The 27,562-nt window shown below is 43.2% G+C and overlaps 1 long non-coding RNA gene across 3 annotated transcripts in view; it reads left to right on the plus strand.

Moving 5' to 3' along the window:
- Positions 1 to 27,562, plus strand: part of LOC113624023 (uncharacterized) — a 343,123-nt gene that overhangs the window by 42,102 nt on the left and 273,459 nt on the right. For all 3 annotated transcript variants that reach the window (XR_003434170.1, XR_003434172.1, XR_003434171.1), the window contains exon 2: positions 1,759 to 1,865. This is a non-coding gene — a long non-coding RNA (uncharacterized LOC113624023). The remainder of the gene's footprint in view (positions 1 to 1,758; positions 1,866 to 27,562) is intronic.

The following is a 27,562-nucleotide window of genomic DNA, read 5'->3' on the forward strand; positions in this document are numbered from 1 at the left end:
TCCCTGCTCCCAGCATCCCACTGTTACACCACATTGTCCACTCAGCTGAAAAGCCTGACGTTGAGCAGGGCACGCCCTCCGCCCTGTGGGATGCTACGTACTTGCCAGTAACACTCCGTCTTTCTGCAGTGGCAAATTTAGGGGATTGATTAGTGAAAGAATTATCAGTTGTTATCAGTACCATTTACAGGCCATCCAAGGGTTACTTGGGGTGGTAGTCAAAGCTCCCAGAAGACCTGCATTTGTTTCTAGGTAGCAGGGTTCCAGGACTAGGCAAAGTAGAAGAGAATTCTGAGCAGGGAGCCAGTGGGTCATTGTGACAATACATTCTGGAGTCCTTAAATTAGTTATCTTAATAACTGTTTAGGAAACATGATCGTCTTAATGCTTCTGGATAATTCTTCTCTCTCTTTATGTGATTATAGCCAGTTATTTTATGTCAAGTGGAATAGGTAGAAGTATCCATGTAAAAGATTAATGAACAAAAATGAGAGTTGAATCTGTGTATGGAAGGAAAGAAATCTGGGGAGATACACATTGTCAAGGAGTGAACTCTTCCTCAAAAGTGCCTTTCCCATATATTGTTGATTATTTCTCAAAAAAACTTTTTATATTTTAAACATTTTTGGTAGAAATCTTTAAAACTTGTTCTTATTCATCCGCAGATATTGAATACAAATTGCCTATGCTTGATCAGTCCTGATGATTCCATGCTGTAATACACCGAAACACGCAGAAATTACTGAAAGACCCCTGGCTCTTGTGCCCATGCACTGAAACATCATGACAATCGCTTCATTTCTTAAATGCAAAGCTGGGGCAGTTATAACTGCTTCGTGGTGTCATGATGATTAACAGACACGATACATGTGAAAATAAATTAAAGAATAGAATATGCAATACTAGCTAGCTATATTTTTCTGTCTTGTGTATTTTAGTTGCTTCTATGCAGATGCTTTGGCTGCTGCCCGTAGCTGCTTGCTTTTTTTTTTTTTTGCGGTACGTGGGCCTCTCACTGTTGTGGCCTCTCCCGTTGTGGAGCACAGGCTCCGGACGCGCAGGCTCAGCGGCCATGGCTCACGGGCCCAGCCGCTCCGCAGCATGTGGGATCTTCCCGGACCGGGGCACGAACCCGTGTCCCCTGCATCGGCTGGCGGACTCTCAACCACTGTGCCACCAGGGAAGCCCAGCAGCTTGTTTATTTTATGCTACACAATTTAGGGGAAGAGTTGAGGACTCCAATCAGAGTGATTTATACAGATTTTAGACTGCTACCTATCACTGGAGACATTGCATGAAACAGAGAAAAGAGCATGGAATTTTTATCCAGAGAATCCTGAGTTCAAATCCTAGGTCCATCTTCTATAAGTTATGTGCCCCCCGGCAGTGTTACTTAACATTCCTGAGCTTATATTTCTATTCTGTAAAGTAGGAATAACAATGAGTATAACGAAAGTTTTGTGAGGTCTGTATTTTGCAGGTTAGGCACCCAGAAAAATGCCTGGTGCAACTGGGCATTTGATATTTTAAGTCCTTTTTCAGGAGAATTTTCCTCTGTTAGGTTAATAGCTGTGCCCTGGATGGTTTGGGATTCCTGACATTCTGAATAGCTATCCAGTAATTCATGTTTATGGCCACTTGTGTGTGTCTGTGTTGGGTCTTTGTATCATAAGGATGTTCTGTGCTCTTGTAATGACTGAATATGTTCTTGATTTTTATTTCTCCTTAAATAATATAATAATAATTCTCTTTTTTCAGTGAACGAGACAAAGACAGTAAGTCAGGAGAGATTCTGAGTGTCGGGGCCAAGTTCTTGCTTTAAATGCAGAGCGCCTGAAGAAAGTCTGGAACCTCACAGGTGGCTGGTGAGATACAGTGAAGGGGAGGGGAGTTTGTGGGAGAGGGGGAGGGAGTAGGGAACCGGTTACCCTGGTGTTTTGTTGGCTGTCCTGGAGTTAAACTTCAGGCCCTGGGGCATTCACCTGGAGAACATGTGCCAAAACTTTTCTTTTTCCCAACTTATATTCAAAAATTCAAGTGAGAGGGTAACTTTTTATGCATGGTATACAAAGTTAAAATAACACCTTAAATTCCTCTGTGTATGGGTTTGTTTTCTCTCCAAATGGTCAGAGTTACTGAAAGAAACTTAGAAAGAAGGTTATTTAAGGTTCACAAGACCCTCTGGGAAGAGCCCACTTAAACAGACCAGCCTTTGGGACTCTGAGAAAGACCAGTGTAATGTTGTTACCTGACATGAGTGAGAAAGGACCCCCACTGGGTCCCAGGAGCTGCCCGTGTTGTTGTTAACTGCAAACACCAGAGTTCGTAGGGCAAAGAAAGGAGCCCAGACTGGGGATCAGGATGCCGAGCTCCTGGTCCTGCTACTTGTGTGACTTGGGATAATTCTCTCAGTCTGGTTCCTCATTTGTTTTGTAAGGCTAATAACACCAATTCCGTAGAATCAAAGGTGAAGAAGATATAAACCATCTAAGTAATGAATTGTACAAGAATTTTGCAGAGATTACAATATGCTGTACAAATTCAAGGGCTAATTCATTCTGCATAATTCAGCCACATTTAGATCCTTCCAGACTCCATATGTGGTATAATGTGTTAGAGCAATGATGGTCTTAGAGGTCAGCTCCTTGAGTGCTCTGATTTTACATATGGGAAACTGAAGGAGAGAGGCAGAGAGGAAGGGACTTGCTCCCCACATAATATGGTATGTTAGTGCCAGGGCTGAAGAGGGAGCTAGGAGATCTGTTTCCCTTTAGATGCTTCTTTAAAAACAGCGTCTCTTCTAGAGAAGGCACATAATCAGTAATGGTTAAGTTCAAATGAAACAACTTTGGGTGTTATGAAGCAATGAAATTCAAGGAGAATCAGGTGGGGTGTCAAGAGAAGCAATGGTGAGGCCATGCTGCCTTTCGTGGCTTTGTCTCCAGATCATTATAAGCTCTGTCCCCTTAGGGAATAACGCTCTTCACGTTTCCTTTTTCCATCTTCTAAACTCACACGTGACTGTAAGGTTTGGGGACTGTCAGCACACAGCTGGTCACCTGGTCACTTGTAGACAGGTGCATGTCTTACCTCTTTGTTTGGGAGAAGGGAGTGTGACTGAGGTCAGGTCAGCACATGAGGAAGGACCGGCTTTCTAGGTGAGGGTTCTAGCCCAGGAGGGCTAGTGTACATATTATGTCTTTTTCCACAATAGCAAGGCCTCTGAAGAGCAAAGGTGGGACAATTTTCTGTTGATTGCCCTTCCTTTCACCCCAGATTCTGTTATTCATAATGGATTGTGGGGCAGGCCAGCCCCAGCCCGAGAGTCCCAGATTCAGACATCCCATGAAATGTAATCAGCAGTTCCCGGGCAGTCGAGCTTTTACAGGGTAGCCATTAGATATTTTGAATTTTTGATGCTTTAAATTTCTCTTTACACTGAAGCTTCTCCCCTTCCTCAACTCACTAATACCTCAGGCAGGGAAGCCTTCCATTGGAGGTGGGAAACGTCTCTCCCCCTCTAATACCTGTCCCTAGTCAGCTCAGGGCCTTTAGGGCTGCAGAGGGTTTGTGGGAGAGAGTTAGCGAGCAAGAAAGGTGCGGCTTGATGGGAACTATCATGATCAGTTATTGTTGCCCTGTGGGTTTGGTGGTAGCTCCACACTCATACTGGGGATCAACTGCTGCTCCTTTAACACAGTCAATGCCCCTTCAGACTGGCCACTTCCGACTCTAGATATCACTATCTAGCCTTGCTTGGAGTTATCTAGCTGCCCAGCTCCCAGGAGGATGCCTGGGCAGAATTTTTCATAGCATGATATATTCTGGTATCTTTATACAGGATCCTTATGGAACCCAGGGGAAACTCCAAACCCAGGCTGTTTCCAGTGCAGCCTGTCTCCTCCCTCTGCTTTTAGGGTGGCCCATCACTGCCCCGCCTTGTGGCTTTCTCCAAGCTTGGAGCCAGCACTAGTCTCTGTGCCTTTAGACCCCAGGTCGAGCTCTCCAAACTGTAATCCTGAAGCCTCCCACAGGTAAAAGGGATGCCTTCCCTTTCTTTTCCTTGTGGAATGTGTGTAGGGGTGGTGTAATTCTTAGCATTCTTGCCAAAGAAATCCTTTCTTCTTGGTCTCTTCAACCTCAAAGTTTTTCAGAGTGGATTTTGGACTAATGATTACAAATGTGATTTCTGAAACATTTCCTTTGCAAGTCCTGCGTTAGTGGGTTAGCATCTCATTTTATAATGTGTTATTAGGAAGAATCTCATTTTAACTCCTGTTACCCTTCCACTTGAGGTGCAGGCAAATCACATTGGAGCCTGCCTTGTCTGCCTTGAGGGCAGGTTTGAGGGATTTCAAAAGTGGTCACGGAAAGAAAGAAGCTTTGCAAACTATATCCTGTAGAAATGTTGGGCGTTACTCTTAACATTATCCTTTTTAATGTAAATCAGAAAATCCAAATGAGTAGATAAATCACGTTTCGATCCTTTCAGGTAAATGTGTTGACTCTTTAGTGATACTGACTGGCATCTTTGGTCACTGAGGTGATTCATTAGCAAACGGTGCTATCCAAGATCAGCCCGGTTCAAACCACGTGTCTCTTTCTTTAAAGGAGAAACTATCTTTATTAATGCCTGACTGTCCTCATGTCAGTGGAGTGGTGGCCTTTGGTTACTCAGAGGCACAGACCAAGAATATGTCACTGTAGCCTTTGGTATGAACTCTTGGTACCCCACAAAGAGGAAATATGTTTTTGCTGTTTGCAAAGGAATTCAAGACCTTTATGGTTACCAAGAACTCATAAAACCAATGAGCCATGTATTCGAAAATGATCCCTGGGTCCAGTCTTCAACAAGCCAGTGTCTGCTAATCAGTTTGGGAAACACATGAGCAACTAGGGCTTTCGAGCTGAGAGTGTGGTGCGGGGGGTGAGCGGGATTTCTCCTGAAGGCATCTTGTCTTTCTGTATGCTTTCTCTATGGAAGAACATGAGTGTTTCAACAGGTTTATTTTATGTTTTCATATGCTGAACAACAACTACAGCAAGTAAACAAGCAAACAAAAACTAGGTAGAGCAAAAGCAGAGAATCGAATGTATGTTTCCAATCCCCAATTTTTTTTGTTTTGTTTTTTGGGTTTTTTTTTTTGCGATACGCGGGCCTCTCACTGTTGCGGCCTCTCCCCTTGCGGAGCACAGGCTCCGGATGCGCAGGCTCAGCGGCCATGGCTCACGGGCCCAGCCGCGGAGCGGCATGTGGGATCCTCCCGTACCGGGGCACGAACCCGTGCCCCCTGCATCGGCAGGCGGACTCTCAACCACTGCGCCACCAGGGAAGCCCTCCAATCCCCAATTTTTAAAGTTTATTTGAAGTTTTAAGTTGTAACCAAAGGATGAATCATAGCACTGTGTACTTTCACTTTTACCTATCCCAGAGGTATAATCTCTCAGGAGGAGTGAAAAACAGAATCAGAAACTTGGGTCTTTCCTGACCTTACTAAATTATAATTTCCAGATATAATACCACATCTTTTATTTCTTTATCTTTGCGTATATTAGCCTAGATGAGCTGATCACGAGTGTGTCTAAGTGTATGTGTGTGTGTTTGTGTGTGTATGGATATTGAGAGAGGGAGCGAGAGCATGGGGTATGGGGTTTAATTCTCTTCGAAAGTTGGCACCCAGGATTTATTATGTAGCCCCCAGTGTTGGCTAAGTCTGACATTTAGTCTTTCAACAAGTATTTATTATCTCCCATGTTCCAGGAACTCTGATAGTTTCTGGGGGTACACAGTTAATTAAACCCTGTTCCCTCAAGGTGCTCACACTGGAGTTGAAACTCTTTCACTGCAGTATGTGGAGCACAGAGCTTGAAAATTATTCACTGTGATACACCTTTATTCTTTATGTGGTACGCAAACAATGAGACAATCCTTGTTTAAATACGTTTTAGAACTTTAATTTGAAAGTGCTTTTTCCATAAAGGATTCTTGTGTGTAGAGATCATAGTTTTATGAGGAGTGGGGATTTTTCTTAGGCAGATTTTCTTTATAAATTTGTAGTCATTGATGAAGTGGCAAGAGTGGGAGATTTAGTGGGTGGCAGAGAGATCCACATAACATCTTTGGAAGTTGCTAAAATCAACACGAACAAGATGTTCACTCTCATAGCTTTCAGAATTTGGACCCATAAAGGTATTGTGGTTGTGTCTAGGACCAAGAGGCACTGATTTTTATTTTACTATAATATTGCAGATTCCACCACTGGCAACAGAACTTACCATAGCATTCTTTTGGCAAGATAAAACAAAGTGGTTACACTTCATTCTGTAGTAGGGTTGCCCATGGATCTGGAGAAATGAACTCAGTTGATGGGAGTCTAGGGCCAATGGGACTGGGTTGCTGTTCTGATTCCCAGTTAGACATCAATCACCTTCACAGGAAAGAAAAGGGGATTCTTCTTTGCCTGTGGCTGCCCCATAATGCCAGCTGCCAAAGCTAATCATATGATTATTAGAAGATATGGGGAGGGTGTGAAGACTTAGTCTCTCCAATCACATCTCCCAAAGGAATAACTCAACATACATGACTTTATCAGTCCAGTTGCTAAGGTTTTGGCAAGCACTGCAGATTAATACCTACCAAAATGGAGCCCAGGTCCATTGGAAACTTCTAGCAGTGAAGCGAGCAAGTCTGCTTCCAGGGTCTAACTTTGCCTTGATTTTTCCTGAGATGAGAGGCCTTAGTTCTCAAACTGCCAGAACTAGTTCAGTCTTCAGCAGGATATGGTGCTAGTTAGTGTTTGAGTCTCCTAGGTATCCTGTGTGAATTAGACCTCTTTATGTGGAGGACAGAACGGAAGTCTGCCTAAGAAGCAGGCCTCTGGCTTCTGCTTTTCCAAATGTTACTCAGCATTGTGGACATGCTCTCAGGCATCGTCTTGGGTTGAGAAAATGACATCACCCAACCACAACCAGCTTCTTGCCAAAATCTTTCACAAAATGCACAACAAAGCAGCATTTTAAAGATGAAACATTTCTTGTTGATGGAGCAGTCACTGAAGGTCCGATTTTTCCAGGAGACAAGAGGGTAGTGGTCTAACGGCTGCACTGAATTGAGGTCGGTGGAAAGAACTGATAGATAGTAGAGATCTGCAAAAGGATGCCGTTGGCTGTTGGCACTGAAGAAGGAATAGGGGACAGATGAGAAGTTGGCGTGGCATGTGTCCCTAGTCAAGGCAGTTCTACGGTCCAAAGCTGGGTGCCCTGGAGAAGAGGTTGAAGGGTGGCTCATGATCATGGAATATGCATTGACTTGGCATGGGCCAGGCCTTCTAGGGGCACAGTGGATGATGGAATAGTGTCGGCCATGCCTCACTATAATGGCTTGATATATATGTATAATAAACTTGCCTCATTTTTCCAAACTAAATCACATGCTGTGCACTAAAGAGTCAATGTCCTTAGCTCAGACCTTTTCAGTATGACTTACTTTGCAGCCATTCTTCTGTAGCTGATTATAAATTTTTATCATCTTCTAAAAAATAACAATCATGCCCACATCCTTTTGAGACCAGGGTGCATAGCCACATTGACAGTGGTATTACTTAAGAATTACACTTGGCATGTGGAAGCCCCCTCATTAATAGGTGTTCCCATTGCCCAGAATCTTAGCACAGGGGAATCCCCTGAAGGCTCTGGGCTCATTCTTTCTGATATGACCTCATAGATCCTGCTGTGAATCCATTGCCTTCTCCTCCTCATCCGTCTCAGCGACAGGCCTGTAAATCACACACATTCAGAATGAAGGCTCTCAGGATTTGCTTGTACCAGATGTATGTTTACTCTCGCTCTCGCTCTCTATGTCTGTGTTTGTGTGTGTTTTTAAGTAGCTTTACCATCTGGCTTAGCTGAGGCCACAGGAGAAGGGAAGAACATTATGAGGGAGCAGAGGTAAGGCATTGTCTGGAAGAGCTGTGACCTCACAGGCAACCCCAGTTTGTCTCCTGGGCATCTGTGCACATACACATGCATGGATGTCATCAGTGTGCACTCTTGGGGCGTCCATCACTAGGTAGCCCAAAAAGAAGGTCTGAAAGTTTCTTGTCACCCTGAGGACACATTTTGCCTTTAACTCTTGAGTCCCAATTAACCTGCCTCATTAGTACAATTGTGTTCACCTGGGGTCCAGTAGGTCACTACTTAGCTCCTCAGCTGAGACTTAGCAGGCAGTGCTGGCTAGGCAGGAAGTCCCTGAAAAAGCATGGTGAACCAGTGTGATGAACCCCGGGCCTGAAGACATAGCTCTCAGTGCTCACTCTAAAGGCAATGGGAAGGGTGTAGTGTTATCTTAGTATTAGGAGGCCTGGGCTCCTCGACTTTTATGTCCACGGTCCTTTGTAATCCACTGGGGAGAGTGAGAAGGGACCAGTGGACACTAGGCCACTTTGGATGACACAGGTGTATGAACTAACTCTTTTCCCCCTTCTTTCCTGACCTACCTGTGATCTTCTTGGGCATATTACGTAGGAAGACCCCAGAGGGTTAAGTGGAAAGGCCACTTTTATAGTTTAATTGCAGTTCTGGAACCTCTCCATTCTGCATTTGCTGTCACAGTTGGCATGATTAAGACCCACTAGAGACTGCCAGCGGCCCAGTGTATAGTTTCTAGTTTTTCTTGAAAGAATCTTTTTGCATGTATCATGGGCAAGCTCTTCCAGCATGGTTGCCTCGTTCATTGTTCAAGTGTTCTGTCCCTTTTGAACAGATACTGCCTGCAACACAGGCCGAGCTTCAGGAAGTCAACCTCCAAATTATAGGTCAACTTCTTATTTGAACCAAGTTGTGCTTAGGAAAAGCACCCTCCTTGCCCGTCTTCTGCCCAGGTGCCCGTGGGGGAGAAATGGGGCCCAGTTCTCATGGGGCCCAGCCCCGCCCTACCCATTCCACCAGAGCTGAGTCTACCGTGTGCACTGGTTGAAAGGGGGGGCAGGAGCGAAGGCTGTGGCTGTGTCAGTGTTAACACACACCCACACACACGTGCACGGGGGATGCCTTGTGGACTCACGTTCCAAATAACTGGACCCTTCCTCACTCCTGACCCCAGCAGGAGTTTTGGGAAAGTACGTCTTCTCTTCCCTTGGACTAGGACGTTAGGAAGCAGAAAGCGCTGCATCTGTTGATCCTCTTGGGATCAGAGCAGTGTGTGCTGTGTGGAAAGTACTCATCGCTCTGGACTTGCAGGCGTGGAGGATGACCTCAGTGACCTCGCTTATTCATCACCTGCTGTACACAGAGCAGCGGGTGAAACACTGTGGGGGGCACATCGGTGTGAGGCCCGGGTCTGCCCTCCAATGGAGCAGTCTGGAGAGGACACAAGTGAAGCAGTGATGTGGTGACTGACGGGATGGATCAGTGGAGACAGCAGTTGTCAGAGGAGGTTTCAGGCGGAAACTGGGTCTGCAGGTGGTAAAGATATGAAATGAGGGTGGTGGTTCCCGCCTTCCCGTGTGGACAGGTGATGAAGGGACATGGAGGGGGGCTGGGGTTCTCACCTGAAATCCCCACAGGCAACCAGATTTCCAGGGAGAGTGTTCAGCTCAAGGCTACCTCCCTGCAGTGGCAGAAGGATAGAGTTTAAAGTAAACGTCCGCTGCTTCAGCTGGGTGCTCTGCCTCTGGGCCTGGAGGATTCTCGGAGATCTAAGACACAGGGGCCACTCTGGGCTGCTCGCCCTGAATGGCCACTTTTTGATCTCCTCAGGGTTTTCTTTGACCATTTAAGTGACAAAAGGGAATTTCTTGGAGGGGGAGTGGGGAGATATTTTTAGAATGAAGGGCATTTAAAAAAATAAGACAACTACTGCAAGATTTTGAAATTTGACAGAAGCAGATGACGTTTTCCATCCCCACCATGAAACTTTGCCCAATTTCTTGGACCTTTAAATACCACAGATAAGCTTCAGTTTCTGGCTAGGAGGAAAGGGGCTCATGCAGAGATCTGTGGAGGCTCAAAATGACACCTGTGCAGGGGCTGCCAGTGACTCTGGTATTTCAGGCCCAGATTTCCTTCTTTTCCCCTAATTATCTGGATGCTAACCCTCTATGTGTAGGATTTGGCTTCAGGACACTGAGTTTTAAATTCCAGCTTCAACCATTTACTGGCTGTGTGACCTTAGGTAAGTGAGTTCACCTCTCTGAGCCTTATTTGTAAAATCAGGACAATTCCATTCTAAAATCACATAGGTTTGGGGAGGCTTATTTGCTTTATGGGAGAGTATTGCAGGCCGAGTGCAGTGAGAGATGCTGGGCGTATAACGTAGGGCTTGCAGCTTAATACGAAGACAGATGATCAAAGCAATACTTCTAATATGACATGAAAAGTGTGATAACGCGTTAAAAGTGATGTAATAGGTGAATGTGTGTGCAGAGGTCAGTGAAGGCTGAGAGAAAAGGGCGGTGGAGGCAGAGGTAATGGGTCAGGAAGTGCTGTGTGACTGGATATTTGACCTGAGACTGGAGGGTGGGAGCCAGGGAAGCATGAGTGGGTGGGGCAAGGGCAGCCTTAAATAGACGATTCTGTCTGAGCGAGGGCACGGAAATGTGGAGGCGGCCCATGGGCTGGGAGTCACGACTGGGTGGGACTGAAGCCTGTGGCCTGCGCCGGGGTGGGCTGGCTGAGCAGAGAGAGCGTGCCGACGAGACCCACACCATGGAGGCAGGTCTGACACTTTGGATGGAACGAGTGTCTTCTTAGTGGCATCTCTCACGACTGGCTTTTCTGAAATAGTGCTGTGGTCCTGCCCTCAGCCACCCTCTAGCCCACTTCTCTGCTTTCTTTTCTTCAGAGCAGTTCTCACTATCTGTAATTCTTTGTCCACTTTGAAATTTAACTTTTAATTTAAATTAAATTCTTAACTACTCTATCTTCAGTGTTGATACATATAGTTGGCGCAAACTAGACACGATAAATATTTTTTCAAAGGATGAGTAAACAGCAGATGATTAAATGCGTCTGAAGACAGAATTAGCAGCAGCCTGCGTCACAGAATCTAAGAGACGCCCTAAGGGACGGGGCCGATTTTGTGGGTGAGGAAAGGAAGAGGTCACCTTCTGGGCGGCAAAGTCCTCTGAGGCTGGGAAACTGGACATGCCTCCCATTATTTGGGAAGGACGGAATGAGTGTCTGTGCCCCTTCTGGTTTCTGCAGAGAAGAGAGGCAGTGGCCGACTCAGAGAAGCCCAGGAATAGCAAGAAGGGATACGTTGCCTCCACGTTTCTGCCCCAGATGCAGAAGCCTTTATGATCTTGGTCATAGGATAGACGTCTACTTTGGGCTCCTGGTTTGTTCTGAGGTTTGACACCCCCTCGGATACTCTGCCACACTGTAAAATGCATGATGTATTGGGTCAATGTGGCTTCATAAAATGCACCCCAATTAGCTCATTTCCATGATCGTTCACAGTAGCTGCTCCTGTCACTTCTATGTTTCCCTTGAGAAGAGATTTTCTGAAGAACTCCTGAGGCCATTTATGATCTCTGACTCCTCCTAAATTGTCAGGTAGTGATGAGATAAGAAGAGGAAGCGTTGGACATCTTTACTGCTCTGAGAAAGTTGGTTGCACATACTCTTGTCGCGAGCACCAGATTCAGACTATACATGCCTTTTATAACAACCGTATTCCTGCAACACCTGTTAACTGAATCCTCATTTTTCTACTGACGTTTTTATTCAAAAATGCCAGACATGCATTTTCTCTGGCCCTAATGACTCTTAAAGTCAGATACTAGAGCCTAATATTGACTCCACTTCAGTCTGGCCAAATAGCTGATGGCTTACGCATCAGTCCCAGATGCAGGGGCAGGGGGAGGTGAGCAAAGGGACTGTGCACCCAGGGTCTAGCCACCATGAGAAGCCGTTAGGCCTGAGGGGCAAGGCAAGGGAAGGGGCCAAGAGTGTTACTGGACCCTGGTGAGACCTGGGTCCCTGAGAGTCAGCCTGCAGCACAGCAGCTGGGACTAACTAGAAAGCAGCTGAAGCCGGAACTGAGATGGGATGCAGCTGGGAATCCGATGGGGAGTAAGTACACACCCCAACCTCTCTTTCTTCCTGCTCTTTGCTTTCCTGCTGGTGCCTCCCATTGACCAAAATAAAATGGAAGCTCCGAGGCATAGAGGAGAGGGAAGGGCAGGAGACTCTTGGAAGATTGTGGCAAACAGGCTCATCAGCATAGAACATGAACAGACATAAACGTCCAGAAGGTTCTTCTTCCCAGAATCTGGCAGTGAGTTCCTTTCTAAAGTGAAGAGTCCCAAATATCTAAATAGATAAATGTCTTCTTTCAGGAAACAGGCATCAGATGTCTGCTGTGGTTAAGCTCTAGATTTGGTGCTGGCGATTTTACTTTGAGTTTTCTTCAAGCGAGGTACTTCCCTATAGAGCCACCCTGGATAATTGACAAAAATAACAGTCAGTGAGTCTTCTGGGATTTCTTTTAAAAAGTCTGGCCCCAGGTTTGAGGACTGTTTTTGAACTTCTTCCTACACCTCAGCTTGGGCCAGATCTGAGCGTTGTTTTGGTGAGTGACCGAAGTCTTGCTACATCCAACCGGGTCTTGAGTACTGGCTGGATTTGCACTCAGTTGGGCCAGTCTTTGGTTATCTGTAGAGACCTCTATTCTCTAACTGGGGAATCGTGTGTAATTTCTGTGACACAAAATTGGGTGAGTGGAGAGCTAGGGAAAGGTCTTGCTAGAACGTTTCTAAGCCCACCCGTGGCCTGGGTGGGGCTGCTTGACCAGCTCCAAGGAACTGACTGAGAATTTTGAAGATTCCACGTCCCATATTGTGTGTCTGCTTTGGGTGTTTGTCATTTTAGGTTAAATAATTTTGATGCAGTTACTGGGTATTTCACAGAAACTGCTTAACATTTCTCCATTGCTGTGCATAAGTTTCTGTAGTAATTGGTGAAGATTTCTTCACATTGGAGAGAGATTAGCCAAGTAGGATAATCAAAAAAAAAAAGGTTAAGCTGGAAGAGACAAAGGGATTATTTCAACCACTCTCTCTTTTTATAGGTGGAGAAACTGAGGACCCCAGAGGGCTGGGGATGTACTCAGGGTCATACCATGAAGACAGGGACAGAGCCAGGGATACAAGGGGGCGGGTCAGGCGCAGCGGAGAAGCAGGCGGGCCATGGCCAAAGGCTCAGCAGCATCCTCTTGGGGGCTCCTGCCCCGCTTCCTGAGACATTCTCACTGGCAGGTGAGGCTTCCCTAACGCAAGCAGCCAAAGCAGTTGCTTGTGCTATTCTCACAGGTTTTGAGGCTTTCCTTTGCCTGTATCCTTCTCTGTGAATACTCAGAAAGAACAGAAAGCTTCTCTCATATAGTGTAGAAATCGGTGTTGGAAAATGATACAGTTTTTAAACCCTTAAAATGTGCAGAGCTTGGGACACGAGGGCCTGAGATTCATGCCTAGTTAGTCATGCTGCTGCGAGATTTATGAACTCTGCCACCAAACTAGGATTCGTTGCTTGCAACACTGAAATAAGAGCTAACATTTAGTGGGTACTTACGGCGCACGGGTCATTGTTTTAAGCAATTTACATTATTAACTAATTTAGTTTTTACGAACATCCCATGAGGTAGATACTCTTTTTATTCCTATTTTTAGCTAAGGAGGCGGTGCTCAGAGGTCATGTGACTCGCTCAAGGTCAGAGTCAGTCAGTGGCCACAACAGAATTTAAATCTCAGTGTTTTGACCGCTCTGCCCGTATTCTTGACCAGGGAGCTATAGAGCCTTTCTTTTTTAGTATCACCACTGCTACATCCATGAGATGTGGTTTGTTTTCTGAGGACCTTCCATCGCAGAGCCTCAAGTATTTCTGCCTGCTTCAAAAAACAACCGGAATAAGTTTTTGCATTACTTATGACTGAATATTCATGATGCCACAGCAGTCTCTACCTAAAAGGCTTCCAAGCCAATATACCGGCTTTCTCTGACCCCCGAACTGGACAGCCTTATGCGGGAACAAACTGTGTGTCTGAACAGCCCAGTTCAAAGTATTCTGGTTCAGTGGCACAAGTAAAGATTACTCAGTGTTCTTAGATTTCCAAGAATCTTTCCGTGAGTTTTTAGGAAGAACATTATTTTGTTATTATTAAAGTTTTGAAAAACCACAGATAATAATTATAGCAAAGTTTTTTCTCACACATTAATGTACAATGTTGCAAGACCACAGTGTTCTTATTTACATTTTATAGCTGGAGAAACAGAGACCCAGGCTCATATTCTACAATGATATGGACAGCAATGCACTGCGAGCCCCCAGGTCCCTTCTTGACTCTGCCTCCACCTTGATGTGTGACTTTGGACATGTCCTTTTCTCCCTCTGGGTCTCCTCTTACCACTTATTATATATGAGGCTAAATATGATTTCTGAGTTCTTTTCCATTTCTGAAATTCTATGACTTACTAAGATCAAAGCAAGTTGCTTGTTAATTGATGTGTTTTATAGATGACATGGTTCAAAAAAGGAGTTGAGGTGGCTTATAGGATTAAAATGCACTTAAACCAGGATGGTTAAAAATAACAAGAGAACTAAAAATAATAAAAAGCGATGCAAAAGAGATGCTTCAGGCACCAAGACTGAGGGTCAATGTTATGTCTGGAGTCCCATAATCCAAGGATGTTGCTGCTGAAATTAACTCAAGAGACTGTGGCTTGTCTGCATACATCCCGGCTTCTTAAGTTTCTCCTTCAGAGCATTCTGCTAGTAAGTGTATGTTATTTTCAAATAAAGCAGACTTGGAAATCTGTCTTTCTGACCCACAGAACTGTGAGTCCAGAGCCTCTTGGCTGTTATGACATGAAGAGGTTTGGCAGCTCAACCAGGAGTGGACCCCAGGTCTCCTGACTTTTTCCCAGGGCTCTGTCCATGGCGGCTGCCACCTCCTCTAGTGACAATGACTGTTCACCATATGGCAATATAGTACAGGCAGGGATTTGTGGTATATACAGTTTTTCCATAAACAGGATCTCTCTGATTCTCTTAATCTCCTGAAGGGTAGGCAGGAAAGGTTCTATAATTCCCATAGTATAACTGAGAGAACAGGCTTAGAAATGTTGAGTATTTTTCCCATGTTAATGGAGAACTGTACCCACCTTGTTGACTCTCTGAGTGTCCATTTCTGGCTTTGTGCCATCACTATGGCCGGGCTCCTGGGGACTCCAAGTGTTCTATATTGATGTGCCAACAGTACATGTCTCAGGAGGTAAAGTCAAAGCAGCTTGTCTAAGCCCAGCCCACACATGGCCAAGCGACCATCAGGGAGAACCTTGGGAAGCAGAGGATGGGGGTCCCCAGCACTGAACCCTGGCGCAAGATGCCAGGGCTTAAGTTTGAACTCTGTCATCTCAGACGTTGCTTTTAAGCTCTGTAAGTACATAAAACATTGTGCTATGTATTGCACAGGTCTTGGGACTGAGACTAATGATATTGTGGGAAAGCCAGAGTTTGAAGCAGGTTAAACCTCTCTGAGCACAGCAGGAGCTTTTCATCAAATTCAGCTGCAGGAAACCCTTGAACTGGACCACATTGCTACTGAACATGTCATCAATCAATCAACAAATATTTCTTGAGACAGCAATGTGAGAATTCAATGAGATCACCTAAGTGGCAAGTTAGGAGGGTAGCATGGTACAGAGCAAAGACATGGGCTTTAGAGAAATTCAGAAGTAGGTCTGAAGACTGACCCTGTATCTTATGAGCTATATAAGCCAGACCAAATCACCCAACCTCACTAAGCCTCAGTTTATCCATCTATAAAATGGGGAAAATACCTACCTCATTAGGCTTTTGGAAAAGCACTTATTTCCTATGAATTTCCTCTCCTTTGTCTAACATTTAAAAACTATGAAGTGACAAATCATTGATAGTTGCCAGTTAATTATTCCTAGGTACTTGACATTGTACAAGACAATAGGAGGGGTAGGAAAGAGGGCGACATGGTCCCCTTTCTCCTTAGAGAGACAAGACTATCCAACAAATAAGGCAAGGTGTGGGGAGGGGAGGTGATTGAGGGTTTCTGGGCTTAGCAAGAACTTCATGGACAAGGTGGAGATGGATCTTGTTGGGTGGATGAGAGCATGGAATAATGAGGGAGACAGGGATTCCAGGTGAGAGGGACAGCAGAAGCAAAGGCTGGGATGTTTGCAGGACAGCATAAAGCCTACCCTGAACAGAGTAGATAGGAAATAAGGAAAATAATGATAAACAGTGCTCAGTGGGTGAGGCAGCAAGAGAAGTTAACACATTTAGGTCTATTACACTACCTGGCACAGAATGCTGTAAGCTTTTTCAGTAGAAGAGTGATTAGGACTGGAGGCTGGAACTGTCTTCTTTTTTGTATCAAATTTCCATAAAATGTTTAGCAAAGGGCTTGATGTTTAAGGATGCTCAGTAGTTATCTGTGAAGTAATAAACAGGTGTCTATGGAAAGTCAGTCTGGCAAGGATGTGTGTGATGTTGACAACCCTTTCAAATGTAGACGTTTACACCAGACACCAAATGACCGAACTCAGCCAATGGAAGGAACTAAGAGGCCAAGTTGGATTTGCGTTTCCACATTGATTCGGGCTCACTGCAAATGACTCCGTTTATTTCATTTAGATTTTTATCTTGTGCTTTCTAGAATACAAGAAGTGTTCATGCTGGTTGAAAAAAATACTAACACTACAGAAAGTTCCCACTCATGCTCTCTTCTTCTAGGCTTCTGCCACTTTGAAAGCCTTCTTGTCTTCCTTATGGACCATTTCGTTGGCCTGAAAGTACATAGCATCCACTATCATATACACATATAGTCCTTTTAATAAATTTTATTGAGGTATAATTTCCATAAAATAAAATGTACCAAATTTAAGTTTAGTGTTTCTTATGAGTTTTAACAAATATATATACCTCTCTTCTATATGAATGAGATCATACTGTACATACTATCCTGCAACTTGTTGAGGCATTCAGCAGTGTCATGAACATTTTCTTCATGACACTGACTTCTTTTTAAATTATTGCACAGTCCTCTGGTATGGATACCTTTAATTTATTGAACTATTTCCTTATAGATTGATATTTATATTTCCTTCATATTTCACAATTCAAATGGAGTAATGAGATCCTTTTACACTTGTCTTTGATACATTAACAGGTATTTCTATAGACCGGATTCCTAGAAGTGGAAATTTTGGGGCGAAACCTTTAAAACTGAAAAAAAAAAAGAGAGAGAGAGATTGCAAGCATCCTTGGAGATATTGAGGGTTCAGTTCCAGACCACTGCACTATAGCAAATATTGCAATAAAGTGCGTCACACAAAGTTTTTGGCTTCCTAGTGCATATAAAAGTTATGTTTAAAATATAGTCTATTAAGTAGACTATAGCATTATGTCTAAAAAAGTACATATATTAATTAAAAAATACTTTATTGCTAAAAAATACTAACCATCATCTTAACCTTCAGTGAATTGCGATCTTTTTGCAATAATAGCAAAGATCAGTGATCACAAGTCACCATAACAATTATAATAATGAAAAAGTTTGAAATATTGTGAGAATTACCAAAATGTGACACAGAGACATGAAGCGAGCAAATGCTGTTTGGAAAAATGGCACCTATAGACTTGTTCGATTCAGGGTTGCCACAAACCTTCAATTTGTAAAACAATGTAGTATTTGTGAAATGCAGTAAAGCAAAATGCAATAAAACGAGGTGTGCCTGTATTACAATTTAAGCTCCCAGAGGGTAAGAAAATGCCCCTTTTCCAAAGTGTTCTCGATTTGAAGATTATCACACGTTACAAATTTCAACAGTCGGACAGATGAAAAATAATAATATGTTACTGTTTTAATTTGCATTTCCTAAATTGCTGGAGAAGATGAGCATTTTATGTTTATGTTTATTTGCATTTCATCTGTGAATTCACTGTTCTTATATTTTGTCTTTTTTTTACCTGTTTTTCTTTTTCATATTGATTTGTAGGAACTCTTTATATTAGGTCTTTTTTTCCCCTACTAAGCACTCAAGTTAACATGTTAAAGTGTATTCTAGAGCAATGTCACTCAAAGTTTAGTGTGCTGAAGTATCACTTGGGGATCTTGCTTAAATAGAGTCTGATTCAGAGGGTCAGTGAATTGGCCTGAGAATGTGCATTCCTAACAAACTCCCAGGGGCTTCCAATGCTGCTGGTCCACATACCATACTTTGAGTAACAAAGTCTTCAGGTTTATGAGGGTTTTTTTGGGTGGGGGTAAGAGTCCATCATACTCAAGGAACAATGTGTGGTAGGTTTTTCTTTTGTTAAATGAAAGCACTAGGAATGATCTAATGAAAATGATCAGTGTGGAAAGAAGGCAACTGTAATTGTGGAAATGATTGGCGTCATAGCCTTTCTAGGGAGGTGATGGGTGCTGATGTGGTGGGAGGTTGGCCTTTAAGGCCCACCTCTACTTACATGTAGGCCAGTTGGCTTTCCGATTCTACACTGAGAATTAAAAAAGACAGTAATCCCTGCTCAGATTATTATACAGAGCTGTTCTGACGTTCAAAGGAGAAATATTGATATGCTCTGTGACCTGTAACAAGCTAGAACGTAGTAGGCATTGTACCTGTCCAGGCACAGCCTCTGCGAGCACATGAGCATCTAGTCTGGACAGTGTCTACAGTGAAGGCAGAGTGCTTGGCAAAGTTTTTTTTTTTTTTTTAACATCTTTATTGGAGTATAATTGCTTTACAACATTGTGTTAGTTTCTGCTGTATAACAAAGTGAATCAGCTATATACATACGTACATCCCCATATCTCCTCCCTCTTGCGTCTCCCTCCATCCTCCCTATCCCACCCCTCTAGGTGGTCTCAAAGCACTGAGCTGATCTCCCTGTGCTATGCAGCTGCTTCCCACTAGCTATCCATTTTACATTTGGTAGTGTATATATGTCAGTGTTACACTCTCACTTCCTCCCAGCTTACCCTTCCCCCTCCCCGTGTCCTCAAGTCCATTCTCTACGTCTGTGTCTTTATTCCTGTCCTGCCCCTAGGTTCGTCAGAACCATTTTTCTTTTTTAAGATTCCATATATATGTGTTAGTCTTTCTGACTTACTTCACTCTGTATGACAGACTCTAGGTCCATCCACCTCACTACAAATAGCTCAATTTCATTTCTTTTTATGCCTGAGTAATATTCTATTGTATACATATGCCAGAACTTCTTTACCCATTCATTTGTCGATGGACACCTAGGTTGCTTCCATGTCCTGGCTATTGTAACTAGTACTACAGTGAACACTGTGGTACATGACTCTTTGAATTATGGTTTTCTCAGAGTATATGCCCAGTAGTGGGATTGCTGGGTCGTATGGTAGTTCTATTTTTAGTTTTTTAAGGAACCTCCATACTGTTCTCCATAGTGGCTGTATCAATTTACATTCCCACCAGCAGTGCAAGAGGGTTCCCTTTTCTCCACACCCTCTCCAGCATTTATTATTTGTAGATATTTTGATAATGGCCATTCTGAACAGTGTGAGGTGATACCTCGTTGTACTTTTGATTTGCATTTCTCTAATGATTAGTGATGTTGAGCATCCTTTCATGTGTTTCTTGGCAATCTGTATTCCTTCTTTGGAGAAATGTCTTTTTAGGTCTTCTGCCCATTTTTGGGTTGGGTTGTTTGTTTTTCTGATATTGAGCTGCATGAGCTGCTTGTATATTTTGGAGATTAATCCTCTGTCAGTTGCTTCGTTTGCAAATATTTTCTCCCATTCTGAGGGCTGTCTTTTCGTCTTTTTTTATGGTTTCCTTTCCTGTGCACAAGCTTTTAAGTTTCATTAGGTCCCATTTGTTTATTTTTGTTTCCCTTTCTCTAGGAGGTTGGTCAAAAAAGATCTTGCTGTGATTTATGTCATAGAGTGTTCTGCCTATGTTTTCCTCTAAGAGTTTGATAGTGTCTGGCCTTATATTTAGGTCTTTAATCCATTTTGAGTTTATTTTTCTGTATGGTGTTAGGAAGTGTTCTAATTTCATTCTTTTACATGTAGCTGTCCAGTTTTTCCAGCACCACTTATTGAAGAGGCTGTCTATTCTCCATTGTATACTCTTGCCTCCTTTATCAAAGATAAGGTGACCATATGTGCATGGGATTATCTCTGGGCTTTCTATCCTGTTCCATTGATCTATATTTCTGTTTTGGGGCCAGTACCACACTGTCTTGATTACTGTAGCTTTGTAGTATAGTCTTAAGTCAGAGAGCCTGACTCCTCCAGCTCCATTTTTCTTTCTCAAGATTGCTTTGGCTACTTGGGGTCTTTTGTGTTTCCATACAAATTGTGAAATTTTTTGTTCTAGGTCTGTGAAAAATGCCATTGGTAGTTTGATAGGGATTGCACTGAATATGTAGATTGCTTTGGGTAGTATAGTCATTTCCACAATGTTGATTCTTCCAATTCAAGGACATGGTATATCTCTCCATCTGTTTGTATCATCTTTAATTTCTTTCATCAGTGTCTTATAATTTTCTGCATATGGGTCTTTTGTCTCCTTAGGTATGTTTATTCCTAGGTATTTTATTCTCTTTGTTGCAGTGGTAAATGGGAGTGTTTCCTGGATTTCTCTTTCAGATTTTTCATCATTAGTGTATAGGAATGCAAGAGATTTCTGTGCATTAATTTTGTATCCTTCTACTCTACCAAATTCATTGATTATCTCTAGTAGTTTCCTGGTAGCATCTTTAGGATTCTCTATGTGTAGTATCATGTCTTCTGCAAACAGTGACAGCTTTACTTCTTTTCCGATTTGGATTCCTTTTATTTCTTTTTCTTCTCTGATTGCTGTGGCTAAAACTTACAGAACTATGTTGAATAATAATGGTGAGAGTGGGCAACCCTGTCTTGTTCCTGGTCTTAGAGGAAATGGTTTCCGTTTTTCACCACTGAGAATGATGTTGGCTGTGGGTTTGTCATATATGGCCTTTATTATGTTGAGGAAAGTTCCCTCTATGCCTACTTTCTAGAGAGTTTTTATCATAAATGGGTGTTGAATTTTGTTGAAAGCTTTTTCTGCATCTATTGAGAGGATCATATGGTTTTAATCCTTCAATTTGTTAATATGGTGTATCACATTGATTTGTGTATATTGAAGAAACCTTGCATTCCTGGGATAAACCCCACGTGATCATGGTGTATGATCCTTTTAATGTGCTGTTGGATTCCGTTTGCTAGTATTTTGTTGAGGATTTTTGCATCTATGTTCACCAGTGATATTGGCCTGTAGTTTTCTTTCTTTGTGACATCTTTGTGTGGTTTTGGTATCAGGGTGATGGTGGCCTTGTGGAATGAGTTTGGGAGTGTTCCTCCCTCTGCTATATTTTGGAAGAGTTTGAGAAGGATAGGTGTTAGCTTTCCTCTAAATGTTTGATCCTGTGAAGCCATCAGGTACTGGGCTTTTGTTTGTTGGAAGATTTTTAATCACAGTTTCAATTTCAGTGCTTGTGACTGGTTTGTTTATATTTTCCATTTCTTCCTGGTTCAGCCGCGGAAGGTTGTGCTTTGGAAGAATTTGTCCATTTCTTCCAGGTTGTCCGTTTTTTTGGCATATAGCTGCTTGTAGTATTCTCTCATGAGGTTTGTATTTCTGCGGTGTCAGTTGTTACTTCTCCTTTTTCATTTCTAATACTGATGATTTGAGTCTTCTCCCTTTTGTTCTTGATGAGTCTGGCTAATGGTTTGTCAATTTTGTTATATTCTCAAAGAATGAGCTTTTAGTTTTTTTTTTTTTGTTTCCTTCATTTCTTTTTCCTTTATTCTGATCTGATCTTTATGATTTCTTTCCTTCTGCTAACTTTGGGTTTTTTTTTTTATTCTTCATTCTCTAATTGCTTTAGGTGTAAGGTAAGGTTGTTTATTTGGAATTTTTCTTTTTTCTTGAGGTAGGATTATATTGCTATAAACTTCCCTGTTAGAAATGCTTTTGCTGCGTACCATAGGTTTTGAGTTGTCATGTTTTCATTGTCTTTTATTTCTAGGTATTTTTTGATTTCCTCAGTGATCTCTTGGTTAGTTAGTAGCGTATTGTTTAGCCTCTGTGTGTTTGTAGTTTTCTACAGTTGTTTTCCTGTAATTGATATCGAGTCTCTTAGCATTGTAGTCAGAAAAGATATATGTTACAATTTCAATTTTCTTAAATTTACCAAAGCTTGATTTGTGACCCAAGATATGGTCTATCCTGGAGAATGTTCTATGAACACTTGAGAAGAAAATGTATTCTGTTGTTTTTGGATGGAATGTCCTATAAATTTCAATTAAGTCCATCTTGTTTAATATGTCATTTAAAGCTTGTGTTTCCTTATTTATTTTCATTTTGGATGATCTGTTCATTGGTGAAAGTGGGGTGTTAAAGTCCTCTACTATTATTGTGTTGCTGTCAATTTCCCCTTTTATGGCTGTTAGCATTTGCCTTATGTATTGAGTTGCTCCTGTGTTGGGTGCATAAATGTTTACAATTGTTATATCTTCTTCTTGGATTGATCCCTTGATCGTTATGTAGTGTCCCTCTTTGTCTCTTTAATAGTCTTTATTTTGAAGTCTATTTTGTCTGATATGAGAATTGCTACTCCAGCTTTCTTTTGATTTCCATTTGCATGGAGTATCTTTTTCCATCCCCTCACTTTCAATCTGCATGTGTCCCTAGGTCTGAAGTGGGTCTCTTGTAGACAGCATATGTACAGGTCTTGTTTTTGTATCCATTCAGCCAGTCTGTGTCTTTTGGTTGGAGCATTTAATCCATTTACATTCAAGGTAATTATCAATATGTATGTTCCTATTACCATTTTCTTAATTGTTTTGGGTTTGTTATTGTAGGTCTTTTCCTTCTCTTGTGTTTCCTGCCTAGAGAAGTTCCTTTAGCATTTGTTGTAAAGCTGGTTTGGTGGTGCTGAATTCTCTTATCTTTTGCTTATCTGTAAAGGTTTTAATTTCTCCATGGAATCTGAATGAGATCCTTGCTGTGGAGAGTAATCTTGGTTGTAGGTTTTTCCCTTTCATCCCTTTAAATATGTCCTGCCACTCCCTTCTGGCTTGCAGAGTTTCTGCTGAAAGATAGCTGTTAACCTTATGGGGATTCCCTTTTATGTTTGTTGCTTTTCCCTTGCTGCTTTTAATTTTTTTTCATTGTATTTAATTTTTGATAGTTTGATTAATATGTATCTTGGCGTTTTCTCTTTGGGTTTATCCTGTATGGTACTCTCTGTGCTTCCCGGACTTGATTGACTATTTCCTTTCCCATGTTAGGGAAGTTTTTGATGATAATCTCTTCAAATATTGTCTCAGACCCTTTCTTTTTCTCTTCTTCTGGGACCCCTATAATTTGAATGTTGGTGCATTTAGTGTTTTCCCAGAGGTCTGTGAGACTGTCGTCAGTTCTTTTCATTCTTTTTTCTTTATTCTGCTCCCTGGCAGTTATTTCCACCATTTTATCTTCCAGCTCACTTATCTGTTCTTCTGCCTCAGTTATTCTGATATTGATTCCTTCTAGAGTATTTTTAATTTCAATTATTGTGTTGTTCATCACTTTTTGTTTGCTCTTTACTTCTTCTAGATCCTTGTTAAATGTTTCTTGTGTTTTCTCCATTCCGTTTCTGAGATTTTGGATCATCTTTACTATCATTACTCTGAATTGTTTTCAGGTAGGTTGCCTATTTTGTCTTCATTTATTTGATCTTGTAGGTGTTTACCTTGCTCCTTCATCTGTAACATTTTTTTGTCATTTCAATTTTTATTTATTTTTTTTGATGCATGGTGCTGTATTCCTGTCTCATAGGTTGTTTGGCCTGTGGCATCCAGCACTGGAATTTGCAGGCAGTTGGATAGGGCCGGGTCTTGGTGCGGAGATGAGGACCTCCGGGATGCCTCACTCTGATTAATATTACCTGGGGTCTGAGGTTCTCTGTTAGTCCAGTGGTTTGGACTTGGAGCTCCCACCATAGGAGCTTAGGCCGGATTCTGGCCTGGGAACCAAATCCTGAAAGCTTCGTGGCATGGTTAAAAAAAAAAAGAGAGAATGAAAGGAAAAAAGAAAGAAAAAAAGGAGCAGTACAATATCAAAGAATAAAAAACAGAATAAAATCCGAAAGATAAAAAAATGTATTATGAAAAATAAAACTATAATTGAAACAACTGCAGCAAGGTAAAATAAAACCACAACAGAAAAAAGAAAAAAAACAGGGGGGGATGGGCAACAAGCCAAAAGAAGAGAACAATAACAAAGTATAAAGAATAAAATTAGAAAAGAAAAGATTTATTAGGAAAAGTACAAATATAAAAGAATTCACAACGAATCAAGAAGGTAAAACAGAATCCCAATCTAAAAGAGGAAAAAAGAAAAAAAAAAAAAGCCTTGGCTATGGGGGTGGAGTTCAGGCACAGGTGGAACTTAGGCAGGGGTGGGCTTTAGGGTGGGGTGGAGCCTAGGCGGTGGTGGGCGTGACGTTTGAGCGTGGGGCGGGGCCTAGGCTTCGAACCCATGTAGCCGGAAAAGGCCCTGGCGGGGTGGGCCTAGGCGGACGTTCAAGCGTGGGGCAGGGCCTCTGCTTAGGTCCTGCGCAGAAGCGGGGAGGCAGCACGTGGAAAGGGAGCCTTCTGGAGCATGGAGTTCCAGAGTTGGGAGGTAGGGCCCTGCGTGAGGGCGTGTGGATGGGGTTTAGGCCCGGCAAGTTGGAGGGGGTCTCCGAGTGTAGAGGTGGGGCCCTGGGTAGGGGTGTAGGGGTGGGGCTTGGCCTCTGCGCGGCCGGAGGAAGGCTCTGAGGGCAGAGGATTAGACAGGGGAGCCCAACAGGCTTCCTGGTGCCTAAGTGGACAGGGAAAGGCTGGCCACCTTCCCTTCCGTTCCTGTGCGCCCCTCCCCCACCATCTCCCCCAGGGCCTCCCCTGTCCCCGCTGGATCCCTAACCGTGGATGGGTCCCACTGGATGTAGGAACTCCTCCCCTCCCCCAGCCGCCCCTCAGGGGTTCTGGTCCCCTAGGTCCGGCCTTTACTTTTGCTCCCCCTTCCCTCCCAGTCCCTCAGGACCCTCATGGCTGGAGGGGGCCTTGGTGGGCAGAGGATTAGACCCGGGATGTCAGCAGGTTGCTGGGGGCCCAAGTGGGCAGGGGAAACCTGGCTACGCTCCGTTTTGATTCTCTGCCCTCCCAGTGGTTCCCCAATTTCCAACCCTTCAGGTGTGGGATCCCTTCCCCTCCCCCAGCTGCCCCTGGGGGGCGCCAGTCCCGTCCCACCTCCACTTCTCCTCCCCCTTCACTCCCCCCACGCCCCACATCCTACCCCGTCGCTGGAGGTTCCTCCCATCCCCTTAGGTGTCCGTGGTCCCCCCACGGGTGCCAGGTAGGTGCCCTAGTTGTGCAGAGAGGCGAATTCCGCGACCTCCTAGTACTCCATCTTGACTGTGCCCCCGTCGGCAAACTTTTGTATCGCTCCCCAAATTCTTACGTAGACAAGCTCTCTACCTTAGAGTTTGGATCATCGTAAGTGTATCTGAATCCCTTTGGACTCCAAGTTTTCAGTAGGGAACCGTTTTAGGATTCCCTGAATGTTTGTCTGTGGCAAGTGTCAGGTTTTGAATTTGGCTCTAGGCCATCATAGTCCAGTTATCTGGGTCACACACGTGTGTGCGTGCACGCACACACACACACACACACACCCTGAGCCAAAATATAATTCCCAAGTTACCATGGTAATTAGAATACAATATATGTATAATATAACACAAATGCAGTACAGTAAAGTGTGGGTTATTAGAGTACGGGTTGTTCCAGTTGGCTGTCTGTGGCAGACAGTGGCTAGCTTTTTATCAGAAGTGCTTTCTCTTCTTCTTAAGACACAGCTAGACAGTGCTCTGACTGCCTTCTTTGCAGTTAGGTGATTAGTGTATCAGGAGTGGGAATCACCTGTGTCATTCTGGGTTGAGGTTTTTAAGAAGTGGATTTAGCTTTTCCACACTCTGATGCTCTGTCTGCTGGCTGAACGCAGGGGATTCCGTGGTCCTAGCAGAGGGCTGAGCATATGACAGAGAGATCATGGGCCCCTGAACCTCACGTGGAAGGCCTGCCCCCAGTCTGTACCATCTGTTTCGGACTTTATGTGAGCAAGTTATTTATTTATGGTGTTTGACACATAATACGTTATGGGGCTTGTTCATAGTAGTGGTTAGAGTTACCTGTACTAATGCACTCTAATTCACATAGATCATTGAGATACTTTTCAATCAATATCTAGCATAAACATTAGTGATTACACAGGACAAATAAGTAGAAGAGAAGAGGTAAGTGCCACAAGCTGATGGTTATGGTTGGAGAGTCTTTGCGAGGTGGAGCATTTGACCTATGGGGAAGCTTCCGATTGTCCTTAATTTCAAAACTTCATTAACTTTTCATTAATAATTGTCATGAAGCTTAGAAATGAGACAGTGAGAAACAGTTAAATGCTCCATGTGACGATCCCCCGCCCCGGCTCCCTTTAGTTCCTTTCTTGCTGCTCAGGCCTGGAACAAGATGGCTATTCTTTGGAGAGTGAAAACTGAGTGCAAGTCCTGTAATGTTTCTGTTTGATGTTTTTGGCAGTGATGATGAAAATTCTAGACTGAAACGATATTGTATGAAGTCTGGACCAATTGCCTTGCTAAAGTCGAATGGATTTCCTCTCTTTTTGCTGTCTGGATCAATTCTTGGAGGAGTTAGTCAGAGGATTTGGTCTCTCAGTTGAAGCAACATATTGTACTGATAACAGGCGAGAGCACAGTCTGATTGGGCTCCCCAGGTCTTTCCAACTCACTGCTCTTGTGAGCGTTAGAAGGGCTTTTGCAAAATAAATAGAGCTCGCTGAGGTCTGCTAAGAAGGGTTCCAGATTCTGTTGACCAAAAGTGGAATGTTTCATACTCCACAGTAAAATTTAAAAAAAAGAAAAGAAAAAGAATCGTGAAATTCTGAGTTCCACCTGTTAAATTATTTGTCCTTCTAATAGAAGCGGGAATGAAAGGCGTATGTTCAACATCATTTTGGACCCGTTTTCTGTGGCGGGAAACCAAGGTAAACACATTTTTCCTGATGTAATTGTTGATGTTAGTTCAGCTCATATGATGCAGGCAGAGCTGTGTGAACCATTTTATTTGGACCCATCCTCGGCTGGAGTTGGACATGCTGGTGGGAAGCCTGGAGTCTGGAGAACCCACAGTCTGGGGGCCCCGGATTGTTTAGGGAGCACCCAGGCCCAGGAATTGCTGCTATGAAGGTGCCGTTTGGGCTCCTGGCCTCAGGCCTCATTTCTTTGCATGTGTGTTTGGGAACATTCAGCTCCTCACTTGGGTTAGACCTGGTTTCTTATTAGGATTATTTCAAAGAATTATCATTCCCCTTTTCTAGTTTTACTTAGATACATATACGTGGTTCTATTATAAATAATAGAGTTTTTTCTTGTCATTCTCCCTTTTTCTCTTTGGCTTTCTCTTCGTTTCTCTTCTCTGCCCCTCACCCT

This window comes from Aethalodelphis obliquidens, unplaced genomic scaffold (assembly GCF_003676395.1).
Source record: "Aethalodelphis obliquidens isolate GAN/ISIS:26980383/991018 unplaced genomic scaffold, ASM367639v1 scaffold12, whole genome shotgun sequence".
Lineage (NCBI taxonomy): Eukaryota > Metazoa > Chordata > Mammalia > Artiodactyla > Delphinidae > Aethalodelphis > Aethalodelphis obliquidens.